This window comes from Lepus europaeus, chromosome 11 (genome assembly GCF_033115175.1).
Source record: "Lepus europaeus isolate LE1 chromosome 11, mLepTim1.pri, whole genome shotgun sequence".
NCBI lineage: Eukaryota > Metazoa > Chordata > Mammalia > Lagomorpha > Leporidae > Lepus > Lepus europaeus.
In genome coordinates, this window is record NC_084837.1 from 38,292,338 (window position 1) to 38,310,753 (window position 18,416).

The 18,416-nt window shown below is 40.2% G+C and overlaps 1 protein-coding gene across 2 annotated transcripts in view; it reads left to right on the forward strand.

Moving 5' to 3' along the window:
• SLC25A21 (solute carrier family 25 member 21) overlaps positions 1–18,416 on the forward strand; it is a 536,203-nt gene that overhangs the window by 508,405 nt on the left and 9,382 nt on the right. The window lies entirely within an intron of this gene.

Genomic DNA, 18,416 nt, shown 5'->3' on the forward strand with positions numbered 1-18,416 from the left:
TGTCACTCTGCCTTTCAAGTAAATAAAATAAAACTTAAAGATCAAGTACGTTATCCAGGGCTACATGGTAAATAGTGAAGCAGAAACTTGAGCCCAGTTCTAAAACAGAAATTTATCTTCTTGAAGAGTGTACCATTATGCTTGAGTGCTTCCCGTTTATTACTAATAGTAATTTCTAGAAACCATATTATTGCTTAATTTTCATCTTAGAAGCATAATATTCATAAAGTTGAAAATTTCATTTTCTTTTTTTTTTCTGCCATTGTGGCGGTTTTAGTTGGGAAATTGCAAATTTAAATACAGTACAATATTATTGCACAGCCGCCAGGCTTGTCAGCAGCTAAAAGCCAGACTGAAGGAAGCAGCTGTGTCTGAAAATTTCATTTTCTAAATAAATTGTGAGCTCCTGGGGAAAACTGTTACCCTAAAATTAAATTCTACCTAGTGTTACATTTTAAATTTACTTACATTAGTTAAAGTAAGTAGTAAATCACCTCTTCCGTGGTCATTTGCTTCTGATACAATATAATGATAATTGTTACCATTATTATTCTTCAATGGTAACTTAGAGATGCCAGCAGCCTTTCATCATCTATAATAAAAAGTAGTACAGGATGTACTTTTTTAAAAAAACAGATTCTTATTTAATTTATCTGAAAGGTGGAGTTACTGAGAGAGGGAGAGAGAGAGAGAGAGAGAGTGAGTCTATACTGATTCACTCCCCAATGGACACAATGACCAGGGCTGGGCAGGTCGAAACCAGGAACTGGAACTCTCTCTGGGTTTCCCACATATCTTCCCACATATCAAGCACTTGGGCCATCTTCCACTGCTTTTCCAGGTGCATCAGCAGCGAGCAGGATCAGAAGTAGAACAGCCAGCACTTTAACCAGAGCCCATACGGATGCCAGTATCTCAGGTGGCAGTTTAACCCACTGTACCAGCCCCAGGATGTGCTTTTAAGCTATAAGGTCATGGAATTTTCCCTTCCATCAAGTCACACACCCATAAAACTTACCCTGTCTTTTAGACTCTGAGAGACAAATAATCCAATATGACACAGAAGTGTGTGTGCCTCCATTTGTCCAGGTATCCAAAAGCTTGAGATATATAGAAATTATATACAATGAAATTATATAGATTACTTATATAAATTATATGAATATTTAAATTTCATTATGTACATTTATACATGTTGTTTCAATAAAATAATTTGGTTCTATTTAAGAAAGAAATTCAAAACCAAAACCCTAAATTTTCATTTATTTTTTAATGGTGTTGTAAAACTATGGAAGGAACCCATTTAACTTTCCAGTTTGTAAACCAACCTTGTTAATAATCTGAGTATAATATTTTATTGAAAAAAATTTTACAAATTTTACAAAGCACTGGAATCCTAAGATGACCAAGACACTGCCCTGTTTTCAAGGAGCCATTCAAGAGAACCCAGAAAAAAATACCTGAATGGATTAAATTAGAAGGGAGTATGATGTTGAGATAAACTTATTTGGAGTCATTAATGAATAATAATAATAATTTTATTCTATATTATATTTGAAAAATTATTTTACAAATTCTCAGATTTGGCCATTATAAATTTGAAGCAATATTCTAAAACTAAATTCCCATTAAACCTTTTTATATGGAGTAGATCATGCTTTTTAAAAATGGTTTCTCTAATCTTCAACTTGGAAAGATTAATATTTTAAAATTCAGCGATATAATCATCCTTCAGTATCCACAGGGAATGATTCCAGGACCCCCCCAACAGGTACCAAAATCCATGGAAGCTCAAGTCCATTACATAAAACTGTAATATTTGCATATTCCCTACACACATTCTCATATGTACGTTCAAGACCTCTTAATCACTTACAATATTTAACAAAACATTAAGTGCTATGTAAATAGATGTTATACTGTGTTGCTAGGAAACAAAAAGAAGAAAACAAGTCTATACATGGGGTGGTTGTTTACAACAGCAGCTTGGAACTCCTGCATCCCATATCAGAGTGCCTAGTTCAAGTCCTGATTCTTCCAGTTAGAGTCCAGTTTACTGCTTATGTGTATCCTGGGAGGCAGCAGATGATGGCTCAAGTGCTTGAATCTTCCACGCCTCAAATGACCTGCATGGCTCCTTGTCCACCTGAGCTGTTACAGGCATGTTCATTTGTTCTCTCTCTCTCTCTCTCTCTCTCTCTCGCTTAGAAACACAAAAATTAGGGGCCGGTGCTGTGGTACAGTGGGTTAACACCCTGGCCTGAAGCGCCGGCATCCCATATGGGCGCCGGTTCTAGTCCAGGCTGCTCCTCTTCCAATCCAGCTCTCTGCTGTGGCCTGGGAAAGCAGTGGAAGATGGTCCAAGTCATTGGGCCCCTGCACCCACATTGGAGACCGGGAAGAGACTCCTGGCTCCTAGCTTCAGATAGGCGCAGCTCCAGCTATTGTGGCCAACTGGGGAGTGAACCATTGGACGGAAGACCTCTCTCTCTCTGCCTCTCCTCTCTCTGTGCAACTCTGACTTTCAAATAAATAAATAAATAAATATTTAAAAAACACAAAAATTAATTAAATGTTTTAAGTCTATACATGTTTAGTACAGAGCAATACATTTTCCAATTTAAAAAAATATATATTTGAAAGAGTTATAGAGCGAGAGGGAGAGACAGATCTTCCATTAGCCGATTCATTCCCCAGGTGGCTGCAATGTCAAGAGCTAAGTCAGGTGGAAGCCAGGAGCTTCTTCTGGGTCTCCCAAGTGATTGCACTTGGGTCTTCTTCCACCACTTCTGCCAACTCCTACCTCTGACCCCCAGCCATTAGTAGGAAGCTGGATCAGAAGTGGAGTAGCCAGGACTCCAACTGGTGCCCATAAAGAATGCGTGAGTCACAGGCGGCCACTTAACCCACTATGCCACGACACCTGCCCCCATCCACTATTTTCAGTCTGCTGTTGGTTGAATCCGCAGCTGCAGAATCTTTGGACATAGAAGGCCAACTGTATATCTGCTCTTTGCAATTTGTGACCAGCCCTCTCAGTTTATCAATGGCTGGAATTCTCTACCATACTTAATTTCTACTTATAAAGCATGTATCAAACTGTAAATTCTAGAAGGAAAAGGACTTTGTCTTTTCTTCTTTTTCCACTGCTATATTCCCCAGAGATCAAAATAGTGCCTGGCACATAGTAGACCCTCAGCAAATACATATTAAATTAGAAGAAAGAAGGAAAGAACAACTCTTTTTTTTTGCCTTTTACCAACCACTAAACAAGCATGTTGACATTGAAAGGGTCACTCTGTTAGCCAATACTAGTTTATAGGAGACTGGGAGAGAATTTGACTGAAGGGCTGAGAGCAGGGTTCTCGGTGAACACGAACACGATCAAACAGAATTATAGAAAAATGGCATTTCAAGATTATCTATGACCTAACAGTGGCTTTATATTCAGAAAGTTAAATATTTATTTGGGGAAATGATTCTGAAAATGATACCAACGTATATTTCCCCAAGTTCCCTCCGTGGGCTGCCAGAGCAGACAGGTTTGTCAGCAGTCACCAGAATCCTAATAATGACCACAGCAGTGTAGACAGGGCCTCACTGCCCAGGAAAACCTCCGGAGACTAAAGTAGAGCAGAAAAGGTGTAGAGTGAAGTGTTCACACCATGTGTCATCATACCTGGTATCTGCCCAGTTTTTTCTAACTGTATGCAGTGACACGTCAACCAGCATTTTGCCAGATGAATTCTCTATTAGCTAGCCCTTCCCATATCTAGATTGCCCTGGTAAATAAACCATTGACTTAGTAATCAGGACCCTGGAGATGACTAAAGTGTCTGCTAAATTTTTCAATGAAGGATACATTTTGTTCACTACAGTTTGAGAATTTTTAAGTTGTGTCGTAATTTTATCAAGTTGAGAATTTGTGACTAGAATACCATACTCACTCACCCTCATCTGAAGTGCCATGTAATAGGGAGCTTAGTGAAGCACATTTTGTCCTTATTTTAAAAAGTGAAAGTTGAGTAAATTCCACTGTAGTCCCACCTGTCCATTAGTATTACACTAATAGAGAAAGCCAAAGCCCTACTTATTTCACGGTTAATTATTTTAACATTTAATTAATTTAAATCAGAAACTTCATTTGACAGGGCTGAAATATGCCATGTTGGCTCAGAGTTTCATTTCCTAGATTTATTTATTTAAAAGATTTATTTATTTATTTGAAAGTCAGAGTTATACAAAGAGAGGGAGGGAGAGAGAGAGAGAGAGAGAGAGACAGAGAGGTCTTCCATCTGCTGGTTCACTCCCCAGATGGCCACAACAGCCTGAGCTGTGCTGATCTGAAGCCAGGAGCCAGGAGCCAGGAGTCTCTCACACGGTGCAGGGGCCCAAGGACTTGGGTCATCCTTTACTGCTTTCCTAGGCCATAGCAGAGAGCTGGATCAGAAGTGGAGCAGCCAGGACTTGAACCAGTGCCCATATGGGATGCCAGTATCACAGGTGGCAGTTTAACCCACTGTACCAGCACTGCAGGCAGCAACTTTACCCTCTCCGCCACAGAGCCAGCCCCAATTTCCTGGATTTAGTTTCCAAGATAAAAGAGCTTTGGGCACTTGAACTTCCTAGGGAATGCTGTAGATAAAATTTGGAGTCAGCAAATCTGGGTGTGACTCCAGTACACATTGTTGAGGGCCTAATATGGCAGGCCCTGTGCTAGGCACCAGGGAATACAAAGTAAGAAGCTGTCACAGAGCATCCAAGGCAACGGAAATAGCAAACAAAAACAGGTAAAGGCACACACAATTGTAAATGATGAAGGCAAAATGCTTCCAATACAACCTGGTCATCAGGGAAGGCTTCCTAAGGAATTGACGTTGGAACTGAAGGATGAGTTAGCGTTTGTAGGTAACAGCAAATAGGTTGTCCAAACATACAGAACATCGAGAGCGAAAGCTCTAGCGAGGGAGGGATCTGAGTACCTTGGATAGACTGAAGGCCTGAGGGACAGAAGCCAAAGTGTAAGGGCAGGACTGCGGCTAGACACACCCAGGGGTCAGGCTGCTCCAGTCTTTATGGGCCGTGCTGAGGATTCTTATCTTTAGCTAAAGAGCACTGGCACATTACTTCACTTTTCGTTGCTCTAACAAAATCCCTGAGACTGGACAATTAATAAAAAAAAGAGGTTTATTTAGCTCACAGTTCTGGGAAGGAGGGCGGGGCAGTTAGGAAGTTTCAGCTAAACACCTGGTGAGGGCCTCCTGCTGCTTCAAAGCACGGAGAAAGCAGGTGTGGGAGACAGAAGGGGCAAGGGTAGATGGCTGCTTTCTAACCATGACTCTTGTGGTAAGTAAAGCGCTCTCTAGGGAACTCGAGGTTGCCCTTCCCCAAGGCGGAGCCCCCATGATGCTAGCAGCTCTGAAAGATCCCACCACCTGCCGACTGAATTTCAGCCTGAGTTTTGGCAGGACATAAACCACATCCAAATCACAGCAACCAGGAAGCCAACGAAAGATGATAAGCAGGGGAATTACACAATCACTCTGGCTGCAGCATAGAGAGCCTGGAGTGGAGGTGGCAACAGAAAGGCAGACTGTAAACCTAGAAGTGATCTCAGCAGGTGTGTGCGTGATGGAGAGGAGAAGTGGGCAGATGTCAGAGACGTTCATAAAGCAGAATCTGTAGGTTGTGGAAAGAGAGTATATGTGCGTGTTGAGAAAACATGTTGAGGGTGTACTAATGCTGCCTAGGTTTTGAACTTGAACATCTGAAAGAATAATGGCACTGGAAAGAAAGCAGGCTTATGGGAAAATACTATGGGTTTAGGCTGGAAGCTGAGTTTAGCTGCATTTGGGACTGCAAAGTGCAGACCTTGAGACAGCTGGTTGGATGTGGCTGCCAAAACTTGAGAGGAGAGTTGTGAACTGGAGATAGACATGTAGAAGTCATCAGCCAGCCTCAAGGAGAGAAGGCCTTGCTGGTTGAATGACCTTGAGCTGATCACTTCTCTGCTCCAACTTCCAGAGTTTTTATCTATAAACTTAAAAAGCTGTGAGCTTCCTATCTGACAAGACTGTGTTGAGGATTGAAATAAATAATAGATGAGGTACTTTGTGAATGTCAGGGTGCCACAAAAACATTGAGTGTGGTGGAGCTGATGCTAGTGAGAGAAGAACAAAGGTGGGCAGGTGAGTGGTGGAAATAGTACATGGACTGGCATGAGGAATTTTTCCCCAGGATTATTCTTTTTGCATTTAAATGAACACTGCATTTCTTCTTGCCTAGAACAAAGTCATTGATTTTATGTGTTCTGTAGTCTAAGCCTGATTCAAAACTGGGGAACCAGTTTTCTTTAAATTTAAACCATAATAAATCAATCCTTTGTGAAGGGGAAGGTATGATAATCATTAAAACATGTTGAAGAACGTCATCAAGTTGTTATAAACCATGATGAGGAGATGGTGTTTCTTGAGGGCTTTATTCCATCTTTGCTGTAGGTTGTCTCTGGCCATTCACTTTGGACAGTTTGTTTACAGGGTTATTGTTTCAATTCCCTCACCCAACAGTTGGTTATTCTGTAGTTCCAAGGGAATTTGAGATTTCACCAAGTCTGACTGGCACGAACTAATTCTAGATTTTTTTTATTTAATTTTTAAAAATTCATAAATGTTTTACAATATTTTCCAACTTCAAAGTGTTTAATTTTACAAGCAACTGTTCATAATGATTATCTCTGGGGAGGGGAAATGGGGAGTGTGTGAGAGCATGTGTGTGTGTGTGTGTGTGTGTGAGAGAGAGAGAGAGAAATGGAGCAGGAAAAAGCATACAGTGGTGGAGGGAAAGTACATCATTCTAAACTGGTGAAAACTTCTGAATTTAACATATATTAGTTTTGTAATAGGAAATCAGTAAAAAGTTAAAGGAGCCTCATGAAATAGATTACCAAGTATCTGGCGCCACAGCTCACTAGGTTAATCCTCCACCTGTGGCGCCGGCACCCCGGGTTCTAGTCCCGGTCGGGGCGCCAGATTCTGTCCCGGCTGCCCCTCCTCCAGGCCAGCTCTCTGCTATGGCCCGGGAAGGCAGTGGAGGAGGGCCCAAGTGCTTGGGCCCTGCACCTGCATGAGAGACCAGGAGAAGCACCTGGCTGCCGGCTTCAGATTGGCACAGCGCCGGCTGTGGTGGCCATTTTGGGGGTGAACCAACGGAAGAAAGACCTTTCTCTCTTTCACTGTCTAACTCTGCCTGTCAAAAAAAAAAAAAAAAAAAAAGAAAGAAAGAAATAGATTACCAAGTTTACTCCTCCACATTTTACTCAATTTTAAGGCTATGTCTACAAATGTTAAGAACTTGAAACAGTAAATCCAGGTAACTCAGGTCAAATGTCACCCCTAAAGCTTTTGAATTCTTTAGATTAGTGATCCCTGGCACGTACATTTTTTTCCAAGTTATCCAGAAACGGGCCTGATTTGCTGTACCACTTTGCAACCATTAAAGTCATTTTTATAGACCACATGATTTTGCCTGATCCTCATCACAAGAACTGTCATTTTTAGAAAAGGAAACCAAATGAGAAGTTCAGGCCCAGAGGTGAAATTACTGAGGTAATTTGAGGTCACACAGCAGGGGAAGGGAAACCACCACAGGCTGGAACCCTGCTTCTGACACCAAAGGCTTGAAAGTCACCTTTTACCTTGTGTTTTGTCACACATAAGCTCTCTCTTAAAGGTTATTAATAAAATTTAAATAAGCGAAGTAGCCGGAATGTCCACATAATGTATTCAGATTATTCTGCCTAATTCGTACCTGCAAAAACCACCCTCTTTGACTCTGGCATCTCATAAGGGTGCTGTTTGGAGTCCCGACTGCTCCACTTCCAATCCAGCTCCGTGCTAATGCACCTGAGAAAGCAAGGGAAGATGGCTCAGATACTTGAGCCCCTGCCCCCATGTGGGAGACCCAGATAGAGTTCTAGGTTCCTGGCTTTGGCCTGGCCCAGCCCTGACCAGTTGTAGCCATTTGGGGAGTGAACTAGTGGGAAGAAGATCTCTCTCTCTCTCTCTCCAACATTGCCTTTCAAATAAATGAAATAAATCTTAAAAAAAAAAAAAAAGGCATGGCCCTGGATAAGTTTGGCATCACCAGTTTGAAAATGATGTCCTGTGTTGTATGCTTTCAGATTTATTTTTGAGAGCTACCCATTCCTACTGAATGATGATAAATGGTAACAATAGAAAAAAGACTCCTTTGGGCATCAACTGACTATGGAATTCATTTAATGGAGGCATTCATTTACATCTTGCAGTAAATGGAAAGGAATGTCAGTATAAAGAATTATCCCTTCTCCCCAGAAAGAGGCCATCACTTCTCAAAGTAAAGTCCACTAGAAACAGATATTGATTAACTTAAATGCTGACATCGTTTTCAAATATCTAAGGGAATATGCTTTCATTGTCTCAACCATTTCTTTTATTCCCATCCAACTTGGCAATGTTCAAAGCATATGATTTCTGATATTGACATAAAAATAAGAATCATAAGATTAAAAAATTACATGTCTTTAATAACTTTGTCGTCTGGTTTCATATTTTATCTTTTCATGTGTCCATAAACAAAATAATAGGGTAGCTGTTTAAAACTAATAGCTGTCAACAGCATTAAACTGTTCTTTCAGTTTTCATCCTAATTAAGGATGTTTGTAGGTTATTTTGCCAAAAACAATAGAACTTTTGTGCTGAATTTTGCCATGATATAAATTACATGTGTGGGTTAGAAATCTTTAGAGAGAACAATTTTTCATGCGTTCAATCTTTCTTATTTAATAAACCATTTAGACCTGTCCCTGTGGTCATTTTATTGCAGACGGCATTAAGTCAAACATTTTTTTCCTTAGGTAATAGTCATAGAAAATTGCCTTTCAGAAATGCAAATGTTTTTCTTTTTCTTTCGGTGTTTAATGTTTTCTTTGTTTTGTAAATGCTACAGAAGGTCTAAGGGTGGTTCCAGATACATTTCACTTTATCAGAAGAAATGTGGAAATGTGTCAGTTTCATGACTGAAAGCTATATCCTTCCCTGAGGTGTGCACTGAGCTGAATAAAAAATGCATCTTTAGATTCAAGTGAAGAACTCAGAGTTGTTTGTGTTTTGAAAAGAGGAATCTCAACAGAATTAGATCATAGTAGGATTGAATTTATGACCATCTATTTTTCTGATTCTCTCCTACTCAATCATTAGTCTTGCTAATCATCCGGTACTGGAAAAGGGAAGAGCATTAAAGTTTCATTAAAACAACCCTCCTTTCTATAACCACTAGGGGAAAACTAGGAATATATATTATCTTTAAAATTCCAAGATATGTGACAAAACCCGTGGTGAAAAGAGGTATCGTTCATTAGCAGTCTGTAAATACTCCCTGGAGTGACTGTGTTGGGTGAGGGAGTGGTTTCAGGGAGGGCAGAGAAAAGGTAGGCATGGGTTCAGACATGCTCTTAAATACCCTTCAGGCCAAAACTTTCCAGTCAGGTATCACCCAAGGGTATGGAAATGAAGTGCAGGTAGCTTTAGAATCTCAGTGGGTCCATTGTACTTGTTCATTTCAGAAGTACTCATGGTACATCCACACCATAGGCTGGGTACCAGCTTACTAAGCATCAGCATTGATCCTGCCTTTGTGGGGTTCGGGGTCTAGCAGAGGACGGAGACAATAAACAAGCTATTATTCAGGGCAATGATCAGTCAAGCTATGAACACTTATAGCCAAGAACCATAATCTAGACCAAGGGCGGAGCAGAGCAGGGATGTAGGAAAGGCCTTCTGAAAATGATGCTTAGGCTGGGGCTCAAGGATTGGGGTCAGCCAGGTCAAAGTGAAGAGGATGAATGGACCAGTGAGGAAGAGCAGGGCATGTGACTGCCCTGAGGTATGAAGAGCCTTGAGGATTTGGAGAAGATAAAAAAGTGAGGGTAGCTAGTAGAAGAGCCAGGGTGGGGAGGAGAAGGAAGAGTTGTCTGCAGACATTAGCTGGCCCTGTCTTGTAGGCATATCTAGGGTAATTTAATCCCTTGAAGCGATTTAACTGAGGTTGCACGTTGACCAAACATAACACAGAAGTGGAAGTAAATGGGCACGGGGAAGTTTCATGCATACAACGTCAATAGTGGAATCTGGTGAAATAAATTTGGTTCGAAGACTACTTGTTCTTGATCATCTGCTTACCTCCATATCTAAGCATCTCAGTGTGCCCTTACCCTGCTTTCTCAACCTTTAAGAGTTTTGTTTTGGGAACCTGGTTTGTTAGTTTTCCTTGGGGTCAGTGCCTTTATTGAGGCAAGGAACAGATAGAGCACGTCAGAACACAAAAATCCTACTGGGTTCCCAAGGAAATATATAAATACTTTTCTACATTTTCTATGATAATACCCAGTGACACAGTTAACTCTAAGATGTATTATCTAACCATGTGAATACACAGGTATATATGATTATACGGTATATTTTATGTATATGAAATAATAAAGTGGTAACTGTTGGGCTTCCACCATAATCCATTTCAACATTGTATATATTTATAATTCGAGTTAAATGGGTAAGGCCTTTAAAATTATTTTATATTTCACAACCCTTTTAAAGAGCAGATAGCTTAGGGGAAACAAACGAATTTTCATGGCTATTTTCTGAATGGCTACATTTAGATGCGGGGCTTTTAACAAGACTTTGATTTCATTCCAAAGCCCAGAGCCCTGCAAGGATAGGATCTTGGGAATACTGCACATTCCTGAAAGAATGCTTATCAATTGAACCATCTCATTTTAGCTAGTGACCTTCTGTGGAGTGAGGAGCTAGCATTTCCCCAAATTATCTCACATGAAGAGAAAACAAACACTGTTAAAGATCCTTCTGATAGCTGTGAAGTGGAAACAACTGTATTTTTTAATTAAGCTTCAATAGCAGATATTTTCACTGGGGACAAAACAGCCTGATATCAAGGCATCAGGGAAAAAATGCATTTGCCAAAGTTTATGAACAGAACAACAAGAGAGAGCCAAGATTAGAAAGAATGAAAAATGTATCCTTAGAGCTGACTCTAATCCTAGCTGACAGTGGACCCATTAAGATTAATAACATCTAAAATATACATTTCTTCTTTTTCAAAAAAGCAGTTTACTGTCATTCAAGCTGCCTCCTTGTTCAGTTACCAGGAGGCAACTCTGACTGCAGCACACCACATCATTTTCATGACCACCATTGCCAGCTGTGGGGAAGGCAGTGATGAGCTGGTATTATTTGCCTTGCGGTTGCCACCAGGTGCATAACCAGCGTGTGTATGTACCTCCTTTGTAATTTGCTTCTGAAACCAAGCTTCTTTGTTTATCGTGCCTTTACAAAGGAAAGCTAAAGCATTTATTAAACACCTATGGTACATCAGGCCCGGTATATACACAAAGATGAATGTGGTATAACACAGCTCCCTCCTTTAAGACATTGTGACGATGTCTTCACAGCGTGGTAGAGTCCAGTGCCCATATCCAGTGACTTCTGTCAGCGATTTGAACCCAGAAAGCCTGATGCCAGGGCCAAAGCTCTTGATCATCACGCTACCAGTATACTTCTTCAAATATGTAGCTACTCGAACCTTTGTATCTTCCCTTCTTCAGGATGTGTCCACAGTTTCTCATCCATCTTCCAGACACATGGTTTCCAGTGCTCTGTACAGTCAGTCTCTCCCACTACAGGTGTATGAGATCTGTCAGTGTCTGTAGGCACTAAATACAATACTAAAGCTTTGAGTAGATTAATTCAGTGTACACTAGCATCCACCCCTCCTGTGATCTGGACGCATACGTTTGTTAATTCAGCCAAAGACTGAGATGAATTGTCTGGGGATCTGTTGAAAAAAGAGATGAAGACAGTAAAGGGAAAATGTGTGTTGCATGTTCAGGAAGATATTGGCATGATAAAGATAAAAGTTGGGGCTGGCACTGTGTCGTAGCAGGTAAAACTGCTGCCTGCAGTGCTGACATCCCACATGGGCACTGGTTCAAATCCCAGCTACTCTACTTCCAATCCAGCTCTCTGCTATGGCCTGGGAAAGCAGAAGATGGCCCAGGTCTTTGGGCCCCTGCACGCACATGGGAGACCCAAGAGAAGCTCCTGGCTCCTGGCTTCAGACCAGCACAGCTCCGGCCATTGCAGCCAACTGGGGAGTGAAGCAGCGGATGGAAGACCTCTCTCTCTCTCTCTCTCTCTCTCTGTGTGTGTGTGTGTGTGTGTAACTCTGATTTTCAAATAAATAAATCTTTTTTAAAAAGGATAAAACTTTATGGTCAATTAAAATCCCCACGTAGCATGAAATATACTCATCAAGTCTCCTTCATCTTAATCTTGTGCGGTCTCCTAATTTCAGAATTTTGTGCTCGCTTCAACAGCACGTATACTAAATTCAGAATTTCACATTCACTGTGCTTAAATTTAATCTTCTGGGTCCAGTGCAGATCTATAGACTGTGATGGCAATTCTTAATGTTGAGTTCATCCTTTGACATCCTAGCTTCCTCAAACCTTGCCTATAGCATCAGCATATCCAAGGAGAAGGCCTTCTACATCTTCACACAAAGTCATCTGGCCTCTCTTTAGCCTGCCATATGGATACGTCTTTCACAGAAGAACCATTTTGTTTAGCTGGATGAGAATCCCTCTAACCATACTCTCAGCCATCCTCCATTCTGTGCCTTATTAATTCAATATCTCTTTAATCAGGATAACCTCAGATTTTTTTCAAGCAGTTTACTGAAGTCGGGTGTGCAGGGTGATTAAAAAGGAAATGAAACCTTAAAAAGTCCATAACTCCAGTGGGCTTTCACTTCTTGGTTGTACTGCCTGTTGCTCGCAGCCTTGAGGAAATGAAGGACTGCATTGCAGTCACCCCTTCAGCTGTTGATGGTGATGTGTTACAAAGGACATGGAATGAATTAAAGTATAAAATTGAGTTCTGCACAGAAATACTTTGGTGATGCTCCCAAAATCACGTGATTCCTCATAGGACTACCTTATTTGGTGTAGTAGCAAGAGGAATTAAAGGGTGACTTAATTGTAGAGAGCAAAGGAAGTGTGATTGGACTGGCATGAGGTGGAAAAAAATCTAAAACTATGCTTTAATGTGTGTGTATATATCTTGATGCTGAATTTGCTTAAATGAAAAGCCCCACTGCTGCACTTTGTTCAACCTTGCCTTTTGCGGGCTTCCTGCCCAGTCTCCCTCACCACCCGCAGTCCTTTCTAGCTAACAAGTCCTGCTCCCCATCCTCCTTAACTCCCTCCTTCTGGCATGTCTCTGCGTGGAATGTCATCTTAAAGATGCCAGACCCTAATCACAAAGGCCTGCAAGATGGGCAATGGTTCTCTGTTTATCAAACTAGCAGCCAGCTGGCTGGCCACTGAGTGGGGTGTCAGGACCCATACCAGGGAGGGTAACAGAGAAAGCATAGGCTTTTCTTCATCAAGTATTTTGCCTCTGTGCTTATTAACTCCTCAAGTACCACTGCCTTAAGTTACTGCTGCTGTCTTTAGGTGTTAGCTATATAGTGCGGATTGGATGGCTGATTTAGTGACAAATATGTAGTGTGTTGGTTGTTTACTGTTTTGAGTCATCAATCACATTTCTGATGACTTTATGCCTTTTGTTGACATTTTAGAGATCATGGAACATCACAGCGGCCAAAGTTTTTTTGTAACTGCTTCTTAGTGTCTCTTGTTAAGTCATGAAGAGTCTATAAATAATACGTTCAGTCAGGGAAATTCATTGATCTCCCAGAACAGGAGCCCGTCTCTTCAGCTCTGTACTCACACAAAAATTTTAGTGTCATAGAGAATTCTAGTAAGAAGCCATTGTTCATTCCCAGTTCAGGTTCTTGCAATTTAGCCACATGTCTTTGACAAGTTATACAATCTTTCTGTCTCAATTTTCTCATTTGTGAAATGGAATGTTAACTTCAGCCTTAAAGTGTTTGCAAGGGAATAAAGCAGTCAAAGAACACCCTACAAATATTGCATTTCATATTGCAATCACAGAGTAATGTCAATACTTGTAATATTCATTAGTATTTTAAGCTATTCAGCTCCAGTTTACTTATTTCACATGTTTTATGAGAAAAATCCAACTATTTAGAGAAAAAGATGTATAGATGAGAAGATAATACTTATTTCTTTTAAATAAATATTTTAGAGGAACTACATTTTTTGAATCGTGTGGAAGAAAAGACTATTTCAGTAATGGTTTTAAAATCTTGATGAATTACATGGAGAGTGGTAATACTTTCTTGCCCTTGCAATTGAGCTAAAATGGTTTGGAGTAAAATAGTTAAGGTATATGGATGGAGAATATCATGTACTAGGGGAGCTTACTGGTTGGTAACTGTTGGAACAAATTCTGGAAGTAAATTGGAATTTTTTTATAACAGAATACATTTTTCATCAACATGAATATTCATTTACATCATTAACTGTGATCCAACTAAACACTTGACTTGATCTGAGTGATATTCTGAGTTCACTTCTAGTCTTGTGATTCAGGAACTTTATTTTTTGCCATATTAAGTCTTTCCTTGGACTAAGAAGTGATCTTTGGATGCTGCATAGGGTACAGTCCTGAGAGGCAGGCATTCCTGTCTCTAATTCTGCTGGTTGATGCATCATGGGTTCAAGGCTTCTTGATACTTTGACTTCTTTGATTCTGAATAATAAAAACTTGGGTCTCTTTTGACCCATTCAGAATTCTATCCCTTTGTAAACTGGGAAATTTATGTAAGAGTCAGGTACTCATCTGCTTAGGGAAATTGTGAGGTTTAAATGCACTGAAAGCGCTTAATTCCAGTGCCTGTCACATAGTGAATGTCCTATTATTATTATCATCTTATATCATCTTATTTCTCCCTTTTAAAATAAACTAATGGAAAAGGCAAAATGGCACCGCAGTTCCTGTGACTCTCAAGCCACAGAGCAAGCCTTTCATTTCCTGCATGGTCACTTGCAATAATGAGATGTCTTTTCTTGACTTCCTAAACAGCCAATTGACTACATTTTTAAGAGGCAGAAGCTACATACTGTCTCACAGGACCTTGATGGTAAAACCTCAGGAGCAATTTCCCTCTTCCTACCTCCTACTCCCCACTGCACTTCGTTCATACCCCCACTGCAGTACTTACCACATTGTTCTGAGAATCGATCACAGTCCCCTCTCTGGACCAGCTGTCTTCAGACTCAACATTTGTGTAGGACCAGATACATAGAGACATCCAAAAAATGTTTGTTGGCTGAATAAACAGTGAATGAGTGGTGAATGAGAAGCAATATAACAGAATGGTTAACAGAGCAGAGGTTGGGATTCAAAAGAATTTGGGCATAAATCCAGGCTCCACCTTGTACACATGATGTGATCTTGAAAAACTAAAATGTGCTTATCTGTAAAATAGTATTATGTACCTAACTCATAGGGTTTGTTACATAATACATATACATGCATATAAGTTGTCATGTAACATTATGCCTGGCAATAAGCTACTAATATTAATGATAGCATTATTTCTCATAATGGTAGTTTATATCATGTATAGTGTTGTATTGTTGCTGTGATTTGTGAATTTATTATTATTTATTGTTATTGTTAGCCAGTATATAGAAACACATTTAAAGTAGGTGATAGGGTTCAGTGTTGTGGTGCAGTGAGTTAAGCCTCTACTTATGATGCCAGAATCCCATGTCAGAGCCCTGATTTGAGTTATGGCTGCTCCATTTCTAATCCAGCTCCATGTTAATGCACCTGAGAAGGCAATGCAAGGTGGCCCAAGTACTGGGCCCTGTCATGCATTTGGGAGACCTGGATGGTGTTCCTAGCTCCTGGCTTCAGCTTGGCTTAGCTCCAGCTATTGTGGCCATTTGGGAGTGAACCAGTGGGTGTAAGATCTCTATTCTCTCTCTCTCTCTCTCTCTCTCTCTCTCTCTCTCTCTGTACCTGCCTTACAAATAAATAAAAATTTTTTAAAAGAATATAAATTATTATAAAATAAATAAAGCAGTTGATAGATATCACTCAAATCAGGCAGCCCACAGATGTGCATTCTTTCTTTGGACTGAGTTGGAGGTAGGAGATGTTGACCAGAGTTAACAGCATTGCCTTTAGTTCTACATCCTCAAAGAAACAAGGACCTGCTTCTATCAAGGAAATCTCTAAAGGACAGGCATTTGGCACAATGGTTAAGTCTGCTGCTTGAGTCCCAATCACTCTACTTCCAATCTAGCTTCCTTCTAATGCACACCCTGGGAGGCAGAGCTTGATGGCTAATGCACTTGAGTTCCTGCCACACACATTGGAGACCTGGTTTTGGCTTGCCACAGCCCTAACTCTGCAAGTATTTGGAGAGTGAACCAGTGCATAGAAGACCTCTTTCCATCTCTCTCTTTATCTGTTTCTCTCTCTCTCTCTCTCTCTCTCTCTGCCTTTAAATAAAAAATGAAAATAAGTTTTTTTTACAAAGCAAAGCTTTTAAAATGCTTCCTAACACATCCAGAACCCCTTAATGATTAATGATTAATATGAATATTACAGCATCATTTATCCAACCCAAGGATCCAAGGGTGAACTATACTTCAGTTAAGCATCCATCAGAGTAACTTCCGAGAGACTTGTTTCAACATTCAACATCTCTGGATTCAATAGATTAGCGTGAAAACCCAATTTTGATTTCTAGTTAGTTCCTATACATTGCTGCTTATAGTGGTCCAGAGACCATACTTTGAGAAGCACTGAGTTCATAGATAGGTTGAGGTATGAAAGATACTAGAATAGATTGTGTGTGGAAAGCTTTCCACTAAGGTGAGTTACTTAATAACCTCTGTGAGAATTATTCTTAAGTGTTTAAATCCAATTGAAAATTTATCTGCTAAAAATAAGAGTGAGAATAAGAGAGGGAGGAGATATACAGTTAGGCACTCATTCCCTCAGACTTACCCCTAAGGGTAAAGCTAAAAACTTGCCATGGGACTCCAAACCCCATTAAGTTGGAAGGTACCAATGCCATCTTACCAGTTAAAGTGATCAGTTTTTAAGTTCATAATTGATCATAAAGATAGGCTTAAGTGTCAAAGAGATCACATAAATAAGACCAACTGTCTGCTAATAATAATAGAATTAAAAAGGAAAGAACGATCCAACATGGGAAGCAGGCCACAAAGCAGACTCATAGAATAGCAAATACCCTAAACAGCACTCTGGCCTCAGAATCAGCCCTTAAGGCATTTGGATCTGGCTAAAAAGCCCATGAGAGCATTTCAGGCATGGAAAGCCAAGATACTGTGACAAAAAAAAAAAAAAACCACCACCCTACATGAAAGATCTCTGTGAGTGAGATCCTAGTGGAAAGAATGGGCCATCAAAGAAGGAGGTACCTTTCTCTGAAGGTACCACTTTGATTATGGCCTTGTCTAAATAATGTCGGCATTTGTGGACTCAAGAGGCTTCCATAGCCTTGGCAGTTGACAAGAATCTCGGGTGATCACTGACATCATAAATAAGAGTGTCAGTTGTTAAATCAACAACAGGAGTCGCTGTGCACTTGCTCCCCATGTAGGACCTCTGTCCTTAATGTGTTGTACTATGAGAATTAGTGGTAAAACTTGTCTTCAAACAATACTTTATACTTTGTGTGTCTGTGTGGATGCAAACTGTTGAAATCTTTACTTAATATAGAGTTAATCTTCTGTATATAAAGATAATTAAAAATGAATCTTAAGAATGGGATGGGAGATGGAGTAGGAGATGGGATGGTTTGGGGGTGGAGGTCTGGTATGGGGGGAAGAACCACTATAATCCGAAAGTTGTACTTATGAAATTTATATTTATTAAATAAAAGCTTTCTATTAAAACAATAACCCCTGTGAAAAGTAGGACTTCCTGTCTTGTGCTGTAGTATTTTCAACCTTGCACTGCTACTTCCTCATTTTATAAAACTATTGGTTGAAAAAATGGTCTTGTGATGCTGTCTTTAAGTTTTTACAAATCTGATAAAATGTGTAGACACTCTCCCCTGAAAAGCTCAAGTACACATGCGTTGCTGATAGTTTCATGAGTTTCTTGAACACTCCCACCAACTAACCCCCAACTCCCAGGAGAATCAGGAGGAAAACTATGCCTTGAAGCAAAGTCTTGGATTCTAGAACACAGATTCCCTTCCTGTACTTAACTCTTCAGTTAGCTCATTTGTGAAATAGGAATAATAGTAGTTCTTACCTCAAGATTTGTGAAGATTCAGCTGATGTAATGCACAGACATTGGCACTCCTCAGTGTCTGGCACAAAATATGCACTTTAATGTTTGATGTTATCAAAATTGTTACTTCTCCCCTGAACAGAGGAAGGGATTTTT